Below are 16,276 nucleotides of genomic sequence, written 5' to 3'. Positions count from 1 at the left end.
TTCCAGCGTGTAACTGTCCAATTTTTTTTTATACAGTACCAGTCAAAAGTTTGGAATCATTCAATGGTTTTTCTTTATTTTTACAGTTTTTATTTATAATTATTGTAGAATAATCGTAAAACAAAACTATAAACACATATGGAATCATGTAGTAACCCCCCCCCCAAACAAAAGTGTTAAACAAATCAAAATATATTTTAGATTATTCAAAGTAGCCACCATTTGCCATGACACCTTTGCACACTCTTGGCATTCTCTCAAACAGCTTCATGAGGTAATCAAGATGGAGTAGCAGTGGGATGTCTGTTTTGATTGTCTTGTCCCGTCCCTTGTATATATCGTTTTTCTTCGTATATATTTTTAATCTKATTTTCCATCTACGGACTGAACATACTCTCCTGCAACCCACCTCTCCTGCAACCCACCTCACCCAATGTGGTATGGATCTGCTATTTTTTACACTTTAGAACTGGAACCCCTAGCTACTAGTCAGTTAGCCACTGCTAGCAGTCATCACCGTTAACTTGGACATCTGCCAGCCTCAGCCCGGGCAGCCAGCCTGCACAGCTTAATATCAACCCAGCGCATATCGGACTGCTTTTCTCTACCACATCTCCGGATTCCCACCGCAACCTCTGAACCTTTACTCCGGATCATCGCAGCTAGCTAGCTATCCGAATGGCTACTCCTGGCTAACGTCTCTGTCCTGAAGCAAYCACCAGTTAGCCTGGAGCTAGCCTCAAACTAGGCCCATCTCCTGGCTAGCCGAAGAGATCCATCAAGCAATTCCTGGGCTTCAATTACCTCTTTTGCCAATTGGCCTGGACCCCTTGCTGTTGACGCGGAGCCCCGCTGATCCATCACGACTGGTCTGCCGACGTAACCGTCTGAGGGAGTTTCTGTCCCGAATCAAGCACCAGTTAGCCTCGAGCTTGGCCCATCTCCCAGCTAGGCGAAGAAATCCATCAGATAATTCCTGGGCTTCAATTACCTCTTTTGCCAATTGGCCTGGACCCCTTGCTGTTGATGCGGCGCCCCGCTGATCCATCACGACTGGTCTGCCGACATAACCGTCCGAGGGGGTTTCAACAGGCTCTCCCGTTGCGACGTCCCCCTGAGGCCCATCTGCTAGCCCCGCCCTGCTAGCAGTCTGAATCGCCGTGCTTCCAGAACGCCTAGCTACTCACTGGACCCTATGATCACTCGGCTACACATGCCTCTCCCTAATGTCAATATGCCTTGTCTATTGCTGTTTTGGTTAGTAATTTTTGTCTTATTTCACTGTAGCGCCTCCAACCCTGCTAAATATGCCTTAGCTAGCCCTTATGTTCCACCCCCAAAACATGCGGTGACCACACCTGGCTTAAATGGTGCCTCTAGAGACAAAACCTCTCTCATCGTCACTCAATGCCTAGGCTTACCTCCACTGTACACACATCCTACCATACCCTTCCTTGTCTGTAAAATATGCCTTGAATCTATCATTCCGCACCCAGAAACCTGCTCCTTTTACTCTCTATTCCGAACGCACTAGACAACCATATATTTTTTTGGCTTTAGCTAATACTCTAATCCTACTCCTGATGTACAGGTTAACCCAGGCCCTGCAGCCCCCAGCATCACTCCCATTCCCCAGGCGCTCTTATTTGTTGACTTCTGTAAGCGTAAAAGCATTGGTTTCATGCATATTAACATTAGAAGCATAAGGATAATGCATAATGGAACATAAGGGCCTCCTCCCTAAGTTTTATTCACTGCTTTAGCACACTCCGCCAACCGCCAACCCCTCCGCCAACCCTGATGTCCTAGCCGTGTCTGAATCCTAGTTTAGGAAGGCCACCAAAAATCCAGAAATTTCCATCCCTAACTATAACATTTTCCGACAAGATAGAACTGCCAAAAGGGGGCAGAGTTGCAATCTACTGCAGAGTTCTGTCATACTATCCAGTTCTGTGCCCAAACAATTTGAGATTCTACTTTTAAAAATCCCTCTTCCCAGAAATAAATCTCTCACCATTGCCGCTTGTTATAGACCCCCCTGAAACCTCGACACCATATTTGAACTGATCACCCCCCATCTATCTTCAGAGTTCGTACTATTAGGAGACCTAAACTGGGACATAATTAACACCCCGGCCGTCCTACAATCTAAGCTAGATGCCTTCAATCTCACACACATTATCAAGGAACCTACCAGGTACAACCCTAAATCCAAAACCATGGGCAATCTCTTAGATATCATCCTGACCAACTTGCCCTCTAAATACACCTCTGCTGTCTTCAACCAGGATCTCAGCGATTACTGCCTCATTGCCTGCGTGCGTTATGGGTCTGCGGTCATACGACCACCCCTCATCACTGTCAAACGCTCCCTAAAACACTTCCGGGCCAGGTCGATTAGAAAGGCCTGCTCGCTGGTATCCTGGAAGAATATTGACCTTATCCCATCAGTAGAGGATGTCTGGTTGCTCTTCCAAAGTGCTTTCCTCGCCATCTTAAATAAGCATGCCCCATAAAAAAAAATTGAACTAAGAACAGATATAGCCCTTGGTTCACCCCAGACTTGACTGCCCTTGACCAGCACAAAAACATCCTGTGGCGTACTGCATTAGCATCAAATAGCCCTCGCGATATGCAACTTTTCAGGGAAGTCAGGAACCAATATTCTCAGTCAGTTAGGAAAGCTAAGGCTAGCTTTTTCAAACAGAAATTTGCTACCTGTAGCACGAATTCCAAAAAGTTTTMGGACACTGTGAAGTCCATGGAGAATAAGAGCACATCCTCCCAGATGCCCACTGCACTGAGGATAGGAAACAGTGTCACCACCGATAAATCTATGATAATTTCAATAAGCATTTTTCTACGGCTGGCCATGCTTTCCACCTGGCTACCCCTACCCTGGCCAACATCTTAGCACCCCCTGCAGCAACTTGCCCACCCCCCCCCCGCTTCTCCTTCACCCAACTCCAGACAGCTGATGTTCTGAAAGAACTGCAAAATCTGGATCCCTAAAAATCAGCTGGGCTAGACAATCTGGACCCTCTCTTTTTAAAATTATCCACCGAAATTGTTGCAACCCCTATTACTAGCCTATTCAACCTCTTTCGTATCGTCTGAGATCCCCAAAAATTGGAAAGCCGCCGCGGTCATCCTCCTCTTCAAAGGGGGAGACACTCTAGACCCAAACTGTTACAGACCTATATCCATCCTGCCCTTCTAAAATCTTCGAAAGGCAAGTTAATAAACAGATCACCGACCATTTCGAATCCCACCGTACCTTCTCCACTATGCAATCTGGTTTCCGAGCTGGTCATGGGTGCACCTCAGCCACGCTCAAGGTCCTAAACGATATCATAACCGCCATCAATAAAAAAGACAGTACTGTGCAGCCATCTTCATCGACCTGGCCAAGGCTTTCGACTTAAATCGGCAGACTCAATAGCCGTGGCTTCTCAAATGACTGCCTCGCCTGGTTCACAAACCACTTATCAGATAGCGTTCAGTGTGTCAAATCGGAGGGCCTGTTGTCCAGACCTCTGGCAGTCTCTATGGGGGTGCCACAAGGTTCAATTCTCGGGCCGACTGTTTTCTCTGTATATATCAATGATGTCGCTCTTGCTGCTGGTGATTCTCTGATCCACCTCTATGAAGATGACACCATTCTGTATACATCTGGCCGTTCTTTGGACACTGTGCTAACAAACCTCCAAACGAGCTTCAATGCCATACAACACTCCTTCCGTGGCCTCAAACTGCTCTTAAATGCTAGTAAAACTAAGTGCATGCTCTCCAACCGATTGCTGCCCGCACCCTCCCGCCCGACTAGCATCACTACTCTGGACGGTTCTGACCTAGAATAACGTGGACAACTACAAATACCTAGGTGTCTGGTTAGACTGTAAACTCTCCTTCCAGACTCACATTAAGCATCTCCAATCCAAAGTTAAATCTAGAATTGGCTTCCTATTTCGCAACAAAGCCTCCTTCACTCATGCTGCCAAATATACCCTCGTAAAACTGACTATCCTACCGATCCTTGACTTCAGCAATGTAATTTACAAAATAGCCCCCAACACTCTACTCAGCAAACTGGATGTAGTCTATCACAGTGCCATCCGTTTTATCACCAAAGCCCCATATACTGCCCACCATTGCGACTTGTATGCTCTCGTTGGCTGGCGCTCGCTACATATCCGTCGCCAAACCCACTGGCTCCAGGTCATCTATAAGTCTTTGCTAGGTAAAGCATCGCCTTATCTCACCTCCCATGTCACCATAGCAACACTCACCCGTAGCACGCGCTCCAGCAGGTAAATAGCACTGGTCATCCCCAAAGCCAACACTTCCTTTGGCTGCCTATCCTTCCAGTTCTCTGCTGCCAATGACTGGAATGAATTGCAAAAATCACTGAAGCTGGAGTCTTATCTCCCTCTCTAACTTTAAGTATCAGCTGTCAGAGCAGCTTACCGATCGATCACTGTACCTGTACACAGCCAGCCAATCTGTAAATAGCACACGACTACCTCATCCCCATATTATTACTTACCCTCTTGCACCCCCAGTATCTCTACTTGCACATCATCATCTGCACACCTATCACTCCAGTATCAATGCTAAATTGTAATTATTTTCACCTCTAGGGCCTATTTATTGCCTACCTCCCTACTCTTCTACATTTGCACACACTGTACATAGAAAAATCTATTTTTCCTTTGTGTTATTGAATGTACGTTTGTTTGTGTGTAACTCTGTGTTGTTTTTGGTCGCACTGCTTTGCTTTATCTTGGCCAGGTCGCAGTTGTAAATGAGAACTTGCTCTCAACTGGCCTACCTGGTTAAATAAAGGTGAAATAAAAATAAATAAAATCATCTGGAATGCATTTCAATTAACAGGTGTGCCTTGTTAAAAGTTTATTGTGGAATTTATTTCCTCCAAGTGCAGTCGCAAAAACCAGCAAACGCTATGGTGAAACTGGCTCTCATGAGGAACCCTACAGGAAAGGAAGACCCAGAGTTACTTCTGCTGCAGAGGATAAGTTCATTAGAAATTGCAGCCCAAATAAATGCTTCAGAGTTCAAGTAACAAACAACATCAACTGTTCAGAGAAGACTGTGTGAGAACAGGCCTTCATGGTCGGATTTCTGCAAAGAAACCACTACTAAAGGACACCAATAAGAAGAAGAAACATTCTTGGGCCAAGAAACACGAGCAATGGACAAATATGTCCTTTGGTCTGATGAGTCCAAATTTGAGATTTTTTGTTCCAACCCAATGTCTTTGTGAGATGCAGGTGAATGTCTAGGTGAACAGATGAGCTCCACATGAGTGGTTCCCACCATGAAGCATGGAGGAGGTGGTGTGATGGTGCTTTTGCTGGTGACACTGTCATTGATTTATTTAGAATTCAAGGCACACTTAACCAGCATGGCTACCACAGCATTCTGCAGCGATACGCCATCCCATCTGGTTTGTGCTTAGTGGGACTGTKATTTGTTTTTCATCAGGACAACGAGGGATATTTAACAAAMGYGAGTGATGAAGTGATGCATCAGATGACCTGGCCTCCACAATAACCAGACCTCAACCCAATTGAGATGGTTTGGGATGAGTTGGACTGCAGAGTGAAGGAAAAGCAGCCAACAAGTGCTCAGCATGTGGGAACTCCTTCAAGATTGTTGGAAAAGCAATCCTCATGAAGCTGGTTGAGAGAATGCCAAGAGTGTGCAAAGCTGTCATCAAGGCAAAGGGTGGTTACTTTGAAGAATCTGAAATGTATATTGATTTGTTTAACACTTTGTTTACTACATTCTACAATGTAGAAAATAGTAAAAATAAAGAAAAACCCTTCAATGAGTAGTATCCAGACTTTTGACTGGTACTGTAGATTTTTATAGACAGAATGATGAAAGAAGTATTTATCCACAATTTGCTCTGGACAAGTCTGGTCCTGTAGTGTCTTAACAAAATATTTACGCTGACTTCATCTGGTGGCCACAATAACTTATTTGCGTGATATACAAATATGTTCATATTTAATGAGATGACATCACCTCATTTGCATATTTAGTTTAAAAAAAAAAGTAATTTGTGTCTTCATTCAGCTGGTAAAAGTTGATTGTGATATGYMTAYGGGGGGGGGGGGGGGTTGACTATGAGGGTGTCGTACCTGGCCTTAAGAGAGAGTCTGCCAGTCTCTTGATGACAACACCACTGATTTGCCAGCTTATTTCACCTAAAGATTCCACATCTTCAGAACATAGCCCCACTGAAAACCGGGTAACTAATCACACAGTGGCAGTGTGTGTTATTGAGAATGTCTGGCTCTGAGAGACGGTCCGGAACTGACTACAAACCACACACCCTCTCCCTACGTCATGACTGCAGTCGTGCATTGGAACAGTGGGCCCTGTATTCTCACACACTGCTACTTCCACTCACTATTACTGAGTGTGAAGGACACAGAGCTAATAACGACTCACAGCTCCCTTTGTTGCAGAGCAGGCTAATGATGAAACAACCACCCTCTCAGGAAACACATTAGTCACCAGGCAACCCGGTAATTATGTCAGAGTAGGCTTAGGCCTAACCTACATGAAGTGAAACAGAACAAATCAAAATAGTAAGGGGCAGAAGAAATTAAGCGCAACTACAGACAACTGTACTCAACACCATTTCAGGCTCACCTCCAACCCGAGCCAGTGACGTTCTTCTGTTACTAGGCTATACCATTCTGCCTTTGTTTTCATCTCCTCTTCAGATATGGAGTGAATGATGCAACTTTCTCAGTGATGTCATGCAGCTCACTCCTGTGGCTAGGAGTCTCTAGCCTAGCGGAAGGAAGCCCAACACAGCTAGATCACCACCACCTCACTGAGAGCGACTAATCAGTGAGCTTACAGAGGCAGACAAAGAATGGAGCATGATGGGAGCAATGAGCATGTGATGGGGATCCAGAGGTGAGCTCCGCTCTTTCCTGGTGCCGTGGTTACCCCCAGTCTCTCTCGTTCATTAAAATGAAAGGTAGCAAAAACGGAAATCCATATGTTACATGTGGTTACATTAGTATACGCATCAAAAGGCCCAATGCAAAGTTAAAACCTCACTTTTCTAAACATAAAAAAATATATATAAAACATTTACCATTAAGTATACTTTTTTGAAAGTTCTAATGTTACTGCCCCCACTACAACAACAAAAAATACTTAAATACATGTAACTTAATTTAAATACTGTAGAATTCCATTAACTCCTATGGAGGATGGCTTCTTCTGGGGAGTGCCAATATGGCCGACCGGTGGCTTCAAAGCCTCTCATTGGCTAATCCATAGCATCAGCAATCTAGGGTTAATATACATAATTAATTGTAGTTAACCATTGCCAACACTAGGTCTGGAATGTAACTACATGCTAGCCTGTCTAGTGGCTAAAGTTAGCCAGCTCGATCATAGCAAACAAACTCTGTACCAGAGTAGCTTCTCTGAATGACAGTAGCAGTAGTGCCGTAGATATCCGAAAATAAGTAAATAAATATTTTGAAACCCAAAACCTAATTTTTGGAGTTAGAAGTAACCAGATTGTGACTACAACTAAAAGTTTATAATTCTTTGACCATGTGGTGTTACATTGGTGAGTAAAGACTCCTGCTTCCTACCCTTTAAACACGAAATGTATTGTCACTCCTGGGAGTCTAGCCCACTCCCTTATGCATGTGTAGTCTTCGTCTATGTCATACCATCATCCTGTGAGAGGGAGGCATCAGGTACAAAAAAGGATTTGGATATCCATTGTAACAACAGAGACTTCTTTCTCCCACTTAGGGCTCCCGAGTGGCGCAGCYGTCTAAGGCACTGCATCTCAGTGCTAGAGGCGTCACTACAGACCCTGGTTCCATTTCAGGCTGTATCACAACCGGCCGTGATTGGGAGTCCCATAGGACGGCGCACAATTGGCCCAGCGTCGTTAGGATTTGGCCGAGGTAGACTGTCATTGTAAATAGAAATTTGTTCTTAACTGACTTGTCTAGTTAAATAAAGGTTAAATACATAAATTATATTCTGTTGGATTTGCACCTTGCATGGCTGCTGTTGCGTTTCCCTACATACACACATCAGTCGGTTGCAGTGGTATTGCACCACTGTTGATGTGGGAGGGAGAACACCGGAGATGTTACAAAAACAAATCAGCTTGGCTACGTGTATATTTGTATTATTTTGGACTGTGGTGTTCTGGTGGATACCYGTAAAATACCAAGGATAAAGATTAAATGTAAAGAAACCCTCCTCAAATTTGGTCATGTTAGCCAGATAGAAAGGAGGGGGAAAAAACAGACAAACAAGTCCATGGCTGTTGGCCCACGGCTGCACGCGTCATGCCTTAAAATGCTTAAATCCCTCTGGAGAGTGACTGTCTGTGCTTGAGAAGGAGACAATGGGGACTGTCTGCCAAGAGAGAGGGGGGGGGGGGGGGTGCTAGCAGCACTAGCAGGGAACATAATGAAGCAGCACTCCAGAGATAGATAAGGAGCCAATGAGGGTGAAAATCCTCTTCCTCTGCCCAGGAACCCAGTGACTGACACGGACAATCCGTCGCCTCATTGCCTTCGCTCTAAAGAGACCTGCCATCTTGTCCGAGTGGTGCTGTTCATTAGTCAGATGTGCAGTCAGAGGTTCATTGTGTTGATCCAGGGGAGAAACACATTTGAGCAGACAATGGAAGGAAATAAGACATCTGTCTTTATTAGTAGCATCAGTGAGGACATGGTGCCAACATTCGGCTACAAGAAACTGGTTAGTGTTTGATGGTGCACAAAAAAATCCTGGAGAGCACGGTTAGTGGGGGTCATCAAGGTGATATTGGACATATCTGGGTGGGTTCACTTATGAAGCACCCTACTTTAGAATTTCCAGTAATTTCCCCTGGCCTCCGCATTGAGAAGCGATTCCAAACAAATAACACAATCTATCAGTGGCTGCCCTCTGCTTCACCTAGACTGGTGGTGGCACAAAGGTGTCTCCATGGTGATGGCAGACACACTGGCAGCGTTCCCGTCTCCCTGTACAACACGTCTGCTCACACACCCATACAGGCAGAGACTGAAGCTGCAGCCCCATTCCTCTGCACCATACCGGAGTTAGACAAAGCTGAATGTTGGTGAACAATGTTGGTGGACATAGGGCTGTGACAGTAATTGAATAACCGTGTAATTGACGCGTATGGATAAAGACAGTCGTGAAAATAAAATAAGTCAAAAACTTTTAAATAGGCCTACATTATTAACCAAATTAGCTAAATGTATTAACTTTATTTTCATGTAGATACACTTTACCTAATAGCGGGGGTATTTACTAATGAATGAGCCAATGTTCTGCTAACTTAAGTTAGACTCTCTATTAAAACGTCTACATTTCCTCTCCAATGCTCTTGATGCTCCAGCAGCTAAACCGCTAGATGCACAGGGGTGTAGAAGCACTAGCCTATAGGCTATGGCACTTGAAGTGTGGACTTTCTTTTATACAATGCACGTTTCCATTGCTTGCTAGTAAATAAATATGGACAATGCGCCAATCGTCTCCAACCTGGCATGGTATAACTTAATGCGTAATCTTTTCTTAAGTTATAGACATGTATATTTGTTTCCATTTTAATGATTGTCAATTTAATACTATCGCATAACTGTCTCTCTCCCCTTCATACTTTCCTTGTCAATTCATCTTATTTCCTCATTTCAGAAAACCTAAGGTAGGCCTAGGTTTTTAAAAATATGTTTTAAGGAAAGAATAAATATTTTCTTGTGTCTGACATGCGCTGGTGGCTTTGATTGACGGGTCCTTTTACAGGGGTGTGTGGAGAGAGAGTTCGCTGATTCTCTCTATAGGCCTAGATGTCCATCGATTGACCGCAGCATCAGGGTGTGATGTCACATTTTGGAAAAAACATTTAGAAATGAAACAGGGGACTTCGTGCGAATGGATTTGTGTGTCGAAATAGGATCCGTATTGAATATTTATTTTTTTTGCAGAAAAGCCGACAGTTAGGCATACATCTATGTTGACTCAGTCATGTGCTAATTGTGTGTCAATACAAACATTTCATAGATCCTCCAACCTGGCATTTCTTAATTTGTAGATTAATATTTATAAGTAATAACCTGAATAATAATTATGATAATGAAGTGCCATGATAATAAAACCTATTTGAAACTAGTTTTGTTATTAAGAAGCATAACCATGTAAACAAGTGTGACCTCCCCTTTTTACATTGGGTCTTATAGGCCTAAGACAACAGTAACATACATTTAAACAAAGTGAAATCACACGTTTCTTTTGAGTATGATAGCCTATACATTAAGTTGTGTCAAAACGAAAATGTGACAATCCTCTCCAATTTCTTAATTTGTATACTGGACTAATATTTATAGGTAATAACTAATGGTAATAGTGAAGTTGCAGAGAAGAGCCAAGTGCTTCTTTTGAGTCTGATATGCACCAATCCCCCCCCCCAACGATTATGTTGGATGACCGTACATTGACCTGGCCAATTACCATAACCTCAAATTCCAAGACCGTCACAACCCTAAATGGGCAGCTCAAGAAGAGATGTTCCCATTAAATTGTCAAATATCATTGTCACAATGTTAAAAAATTCAGAGTTTTTGGCTAATGGTTCCGTTTGTTTCAGTCTGTTTCACACACTGTAGACGTGAATGCTTTGAATAGCTGCACGTCTTTCTCACTTGAATAGAAGAAACAAACATTTTCCGCACCTTACTAAGAGGTCAGCTTACAGACAGGCCTACTTTTCTGGGTTTAGGCTAAACTTTGTATGTGCCAAGCTTGTGATAGGTAGGGCAGTCCTAGCCTATTTATTCATAAGAGCACACTGAACATTCACATTAGGTAGGCTTGATAACGGAATTATCAGAATCAGCAGTGACCAGGGTTAGTTTCCCACAAGGGGCCTCAAACCTATCCCCAGACACACATTTCCTCCTTCAGATTCTCTGGATCACATTTACACCACATCGCATGATGAAACCATGGAATTTGAGCTGGGAGTATAAGCTACTATGAGCACATAGCTCATATGGCTGAGTCAAGGTACCTGGCTATGACCTTGGTATTCATCGGTCACCGATTTCACCGGACGATTAACATCCTCTTCTAGGTTAGCTTCATATTGATTAATTAACGTCATTCATAAACAAAGACTTGCCGAGGGGCAGGAGTCTGTGAGAACAACTTCTCACAAAAAAAGACTTCACTCACAGTCGAGAGGCAGGAAATGCAGCGAAGAGAACAGAAGAGAAACTCACTCTTCCCCCTCATCCCTGGGCTGTGTCCTTCTTTATTCGAACCAGGGGGGGGAAACGACTGCTTCCTCTCATTGAAGCCAAGAAGTTCAAGGCCGACTGCGGTACTGCAGGCATTGTTTGCAAAACATCGGAAAATCTTTGTGGTCATTGTACCAATAATTACTTCTATTAAATCAGATGCATGTCTTTGAACTGATTATTTAAAACAAAATCATACACAGAAGAAGTAGGGATAATTTAGTAGGTAATGGCTGCCTGCAGTACTCCGGTTGGCCTTTTATTTAACCCTTATTTTACCAGGTAAGTTGACTGAGAACACATTCTCATTTACAGCAACAACCTGGGGAATAGTTACAGGGGAGAGGAGGGGGATGAATGAGCCAATTGTAACCTGGGGATAATTAGGTGACCGTGATGGTATGAGGGCAAGATAGGGAATTTAGCCAGGACACCGGGGTTAACACCCCAACTCTTACGATAAGTGCCATGGGATCTTTAGTGACCACAAAGAATCAGGACACCCGTTTAAAGTCCCATCTAAAAAGCGGCAACCTACACAGGGCAATGTCCACAATCACTGCCCTGGGGGATTGGGATATTTCTTTTAGACCAGAGGAAAGGGTGCCTCCTACTGGTCCTCCAACACCACTTCCAGTAGCATCTGGCTCCCATCCAGGGACCCACCAGGACCAACCCTGCTTAGCTTCAGAAGCAAGCCAGCAGTGGGATGCAGGGTGGTATGCTGCTGGCCAAGTTGAGATACTCAATGAGGGAGCAGCACTGAGCTAGCCTGCAACATCACTTCCTGGGAGTAGCTCAAACTGCGCATACTGTGTCTACATAAATCTCCCACGAGACACCATCTTAGCAGATTTCCTGGGCTTCAAATGCACTATTGAGTCTTCACATAGGAATGAATGTTGTCCTGTGATTGATGGCTTTGTGCATTCATATATGTGACCCGATTCAGGAAACTAGGCGTATGTCGCAAGTCACGACTTCACAGGAGAGCCTTTTGAACGTAAAATAATATTTATCAAAATGTGTTTTTTGGCAGAAATGCCTTCTCGAACATGTGAACTTTCATGTGCCTTAATATCAAACTTATGTCATCTGTAAATACATATAAAATTGTTAAATTACAAGCCTAGTTGGTTTAGCCACAGAAAACCTTCCCGCTAGCCATGATTGGCTGAGATAATGAATGGGCTGGACATGCCGAGGGAGGAGTTTGGATTGGTCTGTGGTGTTGCATCATTACGAGCAGGTCTTAAAATGACCTGCTCGTAATGCGTAGATACATCCTTTTACTGCATTTTTTTAGAAAGACATGTTAGCCATGGAGAACTGCAAATATGTTGCTACTGCTCTCAATAACATTGCTGGCCTGACTTTATCAGGCGATATTGACAAAGGTCCGTTTCTGGATGACGATCGTGCCATACAATGCTGACTCATTTCATAACACGTTTTGAAATCAGTGGAACACAACGGGGCAAACAATCTGTGCAAACTAAACGGAAACACAGGATGTCTTATAAAAAGGTGTTGCAATCTGCCGTGAAGCTTTCATCCATGTATACAGGTAAGAATCTAGCTACAGATTCAGATATTATACGTTTCAAATTTTGTCCGAAAGTTGTTTTCATTGCAAGCTAAAGCTTGCTGTTAGCTAGCCAGCTGGAGTTCGATGGCTGGCTTGCTAACTAAAATTGAACCTAACGTTTTTTGGTTAACTTTAGCTTGCTATGACAATTGGTTTGTGTTGCTAGTAACGTTACTCTATAGAGTGGGACTATAGTTAATTTTTTAGCTAGCTAGCTAATGTTAACGTGACATGTCTAAACAAAAGATACCAAGTTAAAGCTTGCTGTTAGCTTGCTAACGTTAGGTGGCTGGCTTGCTAGCTAACATTAACTTGTGTATGAAGTGTGTGTAACGTTAGTGATGTTTTCTCAGAATGCCATTTCGCATTGCTAGTTATAGCCTAATGTTAGCTAGCTAACATTGAACTTATTGGTTAACTTTAGCTAGCTTGCTGTTAGCTAGCCAGCTGACATTAAATGGCTGGCTAGCTACAGTAGCTAACATTACCTGTATGAACTGTGTGTAGTGATYTTCTCCGAATGCCATTTTGCATCCATTGTATAATAATGCTAAAATATTTGTATCTGGAATGTGTCTTTCAGCATTAAATCAGTAGAACACACCTGACTCTAATCCGCCAGTCATACAGTCATCAAAAAGAGAGCTGGCCCAAGCAAGCAAAGGCAGCAGCGCAGTCATCAACTACATGCACCATTTCTTCACCAACTACGGAGTTGGACCTGAATTGTGATAACTGCAGTGGCCAAAACAAGAACAAGTGTGTGCTCTGGTATTGTGCCTGGTGGACCAAGCTCCATCACAATCTGGACCTTCACTTCCTGATCACAGGCCACACCAAGTTTGCCCTGGACTGGTYCTTCGGCCTCATCAAGCAGCACTTCAGAAAGACCAGACTGAACACTGAGATTGCTGATGTTGTGAAGGGTCTTGTGGAAAACTATGGAGGTCAACAACATCTGACTCCGTACTTCAGGRCATTGCCACAGATCAAGCAGTGCCAGCACTTCGGGGTAAAAAMAATAATTCTATTTGTATGAGGTTATTCTTATCTAAACTTGGGAGGTGAATTGATGTTGTGCAGGGTTGTAATGTCTTCAGATTTTTTGTTATTCCCTGTTTTACAGCTTCGATGCTCTGGAGCCTGGTGTTGTCACCAAGAAGCGTTCCGACTGTCGGGACCAGGTTTCGGCTGATGCGCAACGCTGACATCCTTCCTCCCATAGGTGGTCCCATTGTTCCTCAGAAATGCAGTGTATGGGCCTCCCGGGTGGCGCAGTGGTCTAGAGCACTGCATCGCAGTGCTAACTGCGCCACCAGAGTCTCTGGGTTCGCGCCCAGGCTCTGTCGCAGCCGGCCGCGACCGGGAGGTCCGTGGGGCGACGCACAATTGGCATAGCGTCATCCGGGTTAGGGAGGGTTTGGCCGGTAGGGATATCCTTGTCTCATCGCGCTCCAGCGACTCCTGTGGCGGGCCGGGCGCAGTGCGCGCTAACCAAGGGGGCCAGGTACACGGTGTTTCCTCCGACACATTGGTGCGGCTGGCTTCCGGGTTGGAGGCGCGCTGTGTTAAGAAGCAGTGCGGCTTGTGCTTCGGAGGACGCATGGCTTTCGACCTTCGTCTCTCCCGAGCCCGTACGGGAGTTGTAGCGATGAGACAAGATAGTAATTACTAGCGATTGGATACCACGAAAATTGGGGAGAAAATGGGATAAAAAWAATAAAATAAAATAAAAAAATGCAGTGTATGATATACCATTTTGTAGCTCTGAGTCTCTACTTTTATCCAATATAAAAAACTGAAATTCAAATTGCTACATAAGACCGAATCCAGGTGGTGAGTCATATATACAGTCATTGGTTCGAACCCCGCCAGGCTGCAGCCTCTCTCGGCCGAGACATTTCTTAAGAGCTTAAGGACCATGGAGAATAATGAATGTAGGAAGTGTCACCTCCACACCAGAGGAAGCAGCCCCCCCTTGGCCTCTGCTGACAAAGCCACTGTCTTGCCTGCCTCTGAGACAACTTCCTGTGACATGGTCCAAGCTGAGAACATAGGCTTCACACAACAAACCCCTTGTATGATTAGCCTATAGGGACCTGAGTTTTTCTAGGTCAGGGTATATGGGTCAGAAATCTTGGGCCAGGAGTTACCGTCAAGTAACCGGAGCAGCACAAACTCTTGGACCCTATGTATGAAAAATGGCATAGGCCATTGTGTAGATCCTACAATTTATAATGTCCATGCGTCAACTATGTTTCCTTAGGTTTCATAAATATCTCAAGGCACGGCAAGTGCAATAACAATAACCATAGTCAGAGGCCATGCATGAAATGCATCGAATTTCTGACAGCTCAAGAGTTTCTCACATGACAACCTGGGCTTCATCAGTTCCTTAGCAATGAATGAGCAGAGGGTTGACCTCGCTTTGCCATTGTGGAAAACCTGATTAGGGAAAGGGAATACTTAGTCAATTGCACAACTGAATGCATTCAACCGCAATGTGTTTATGCATTTAAACCAACCCCTCTGAATCAGAGGGCCTTAATCGACGTCATTGGCGCCCGGGGGGGTTATCTGCCTTGTTCAAGGGCAGAACAGCGGATTTTTCCACCTTGCCGGCTTGGGGATTCGAACAAGCAACCTTTCGTTTACTGTCCCAACGCTTTAACCGCTAGGCTACCGGCGGAGGAACATTGTGTTACCAGTTAAGGCTGAAATAGTTTCTCTCCTGTTAAACAGCTTCCTGAAAGTTATCATGAGACTCACTGAATGAAGGCTATGAAGTCCTGAAACTGTGTTATCCAAGCACTTAATGAAATGGACTAGTCAGCGACATTCCCAGTGCTGTACTTCATTCATAAAATGTAATTGATTTATTGTCCACGTGAATTAAGCTTATGTTCCCTATTTAATCATCATTGATCTGATCTTGATTATGATCTGATTAACACAGACATAGCATTTCAATGGATACAGTAAAAAAAGTACTCAAAACCAATTACTGTAAATGAAGAGCTGTGCAACACTGGATGATTAGAGGTAAAGCAATACATCTATATGAAACGTCAGCCTCTCGTATGTGGCCACACACGTGCACACACACTTAAAATGATATCACCCATCGCAAAGCAATCATAATAACATAATAGCAGCCTAAATAGAGTAAACCACCAGACCAGTCCCACTAAAAACTTAAGGGTTTAATCACATGGATCATCAATCTCTCCCCAGTATTTTCATCCTGCAGGGACATTGATAGATGGAGTGCTGAACTTGCCTAAGGCCAGTGGCAGTGCAATCAGTCTTCCTCAGTCAGTCACACACGCACACTAGTGATGAGCATTTGACATCATTT

At 44.1% G+C, this 16,276-nt stretch overlaps 1 protein-coding gene across 4 annotated transcripts in view; it reads right to left on the bottom strand.

Annotated features, from left to right (window-relative positions):
• Nucleotides 1-16,276, bottom strand: part of kdm7ab (lysine (K)-specific demethylase 7Ab) — a 47,831-nt gene that overhangs the window by 23,093 nt on the left and 8,462 nt on the right. The window contains exon 1 of one of the 4 annotated variants that reach the window (XM_070435263.1): nt 805-2,924. The exons of 2 other annotated variants lie outside the window; for them this stretch is intronic. The gene's annotated coding sequence lies outside the window, so the exon portion shown is untranslated. Of the gene's footprint in view, nt 1-804; nt 2,925-16,276 lie in introns of those variants that run through there. One more of the 4 variants, XM_070435264.1, reaches the window with a different exon arrangement.

Source organism: Salvelinus sp. IW2-2015, linkage group LG26, assembly GCF_002910315.2.
Source record: "Salvelinus sp. IW2-2015 linkage group LG26, ASM291031v2, whole genome shotgun sequence".
NCBI lineage: Eukaryota > Metazoa > Chordata > Actinopteri > Salmoniformes > Salmonidae > Salvelinus > Salvelinus sp. IW2-2015.
The sequence above is the reverse complement of the archived record's forward strand: the minus strand, read 5'-3'. Positions and strand labels throughout refer to the sequence as shown.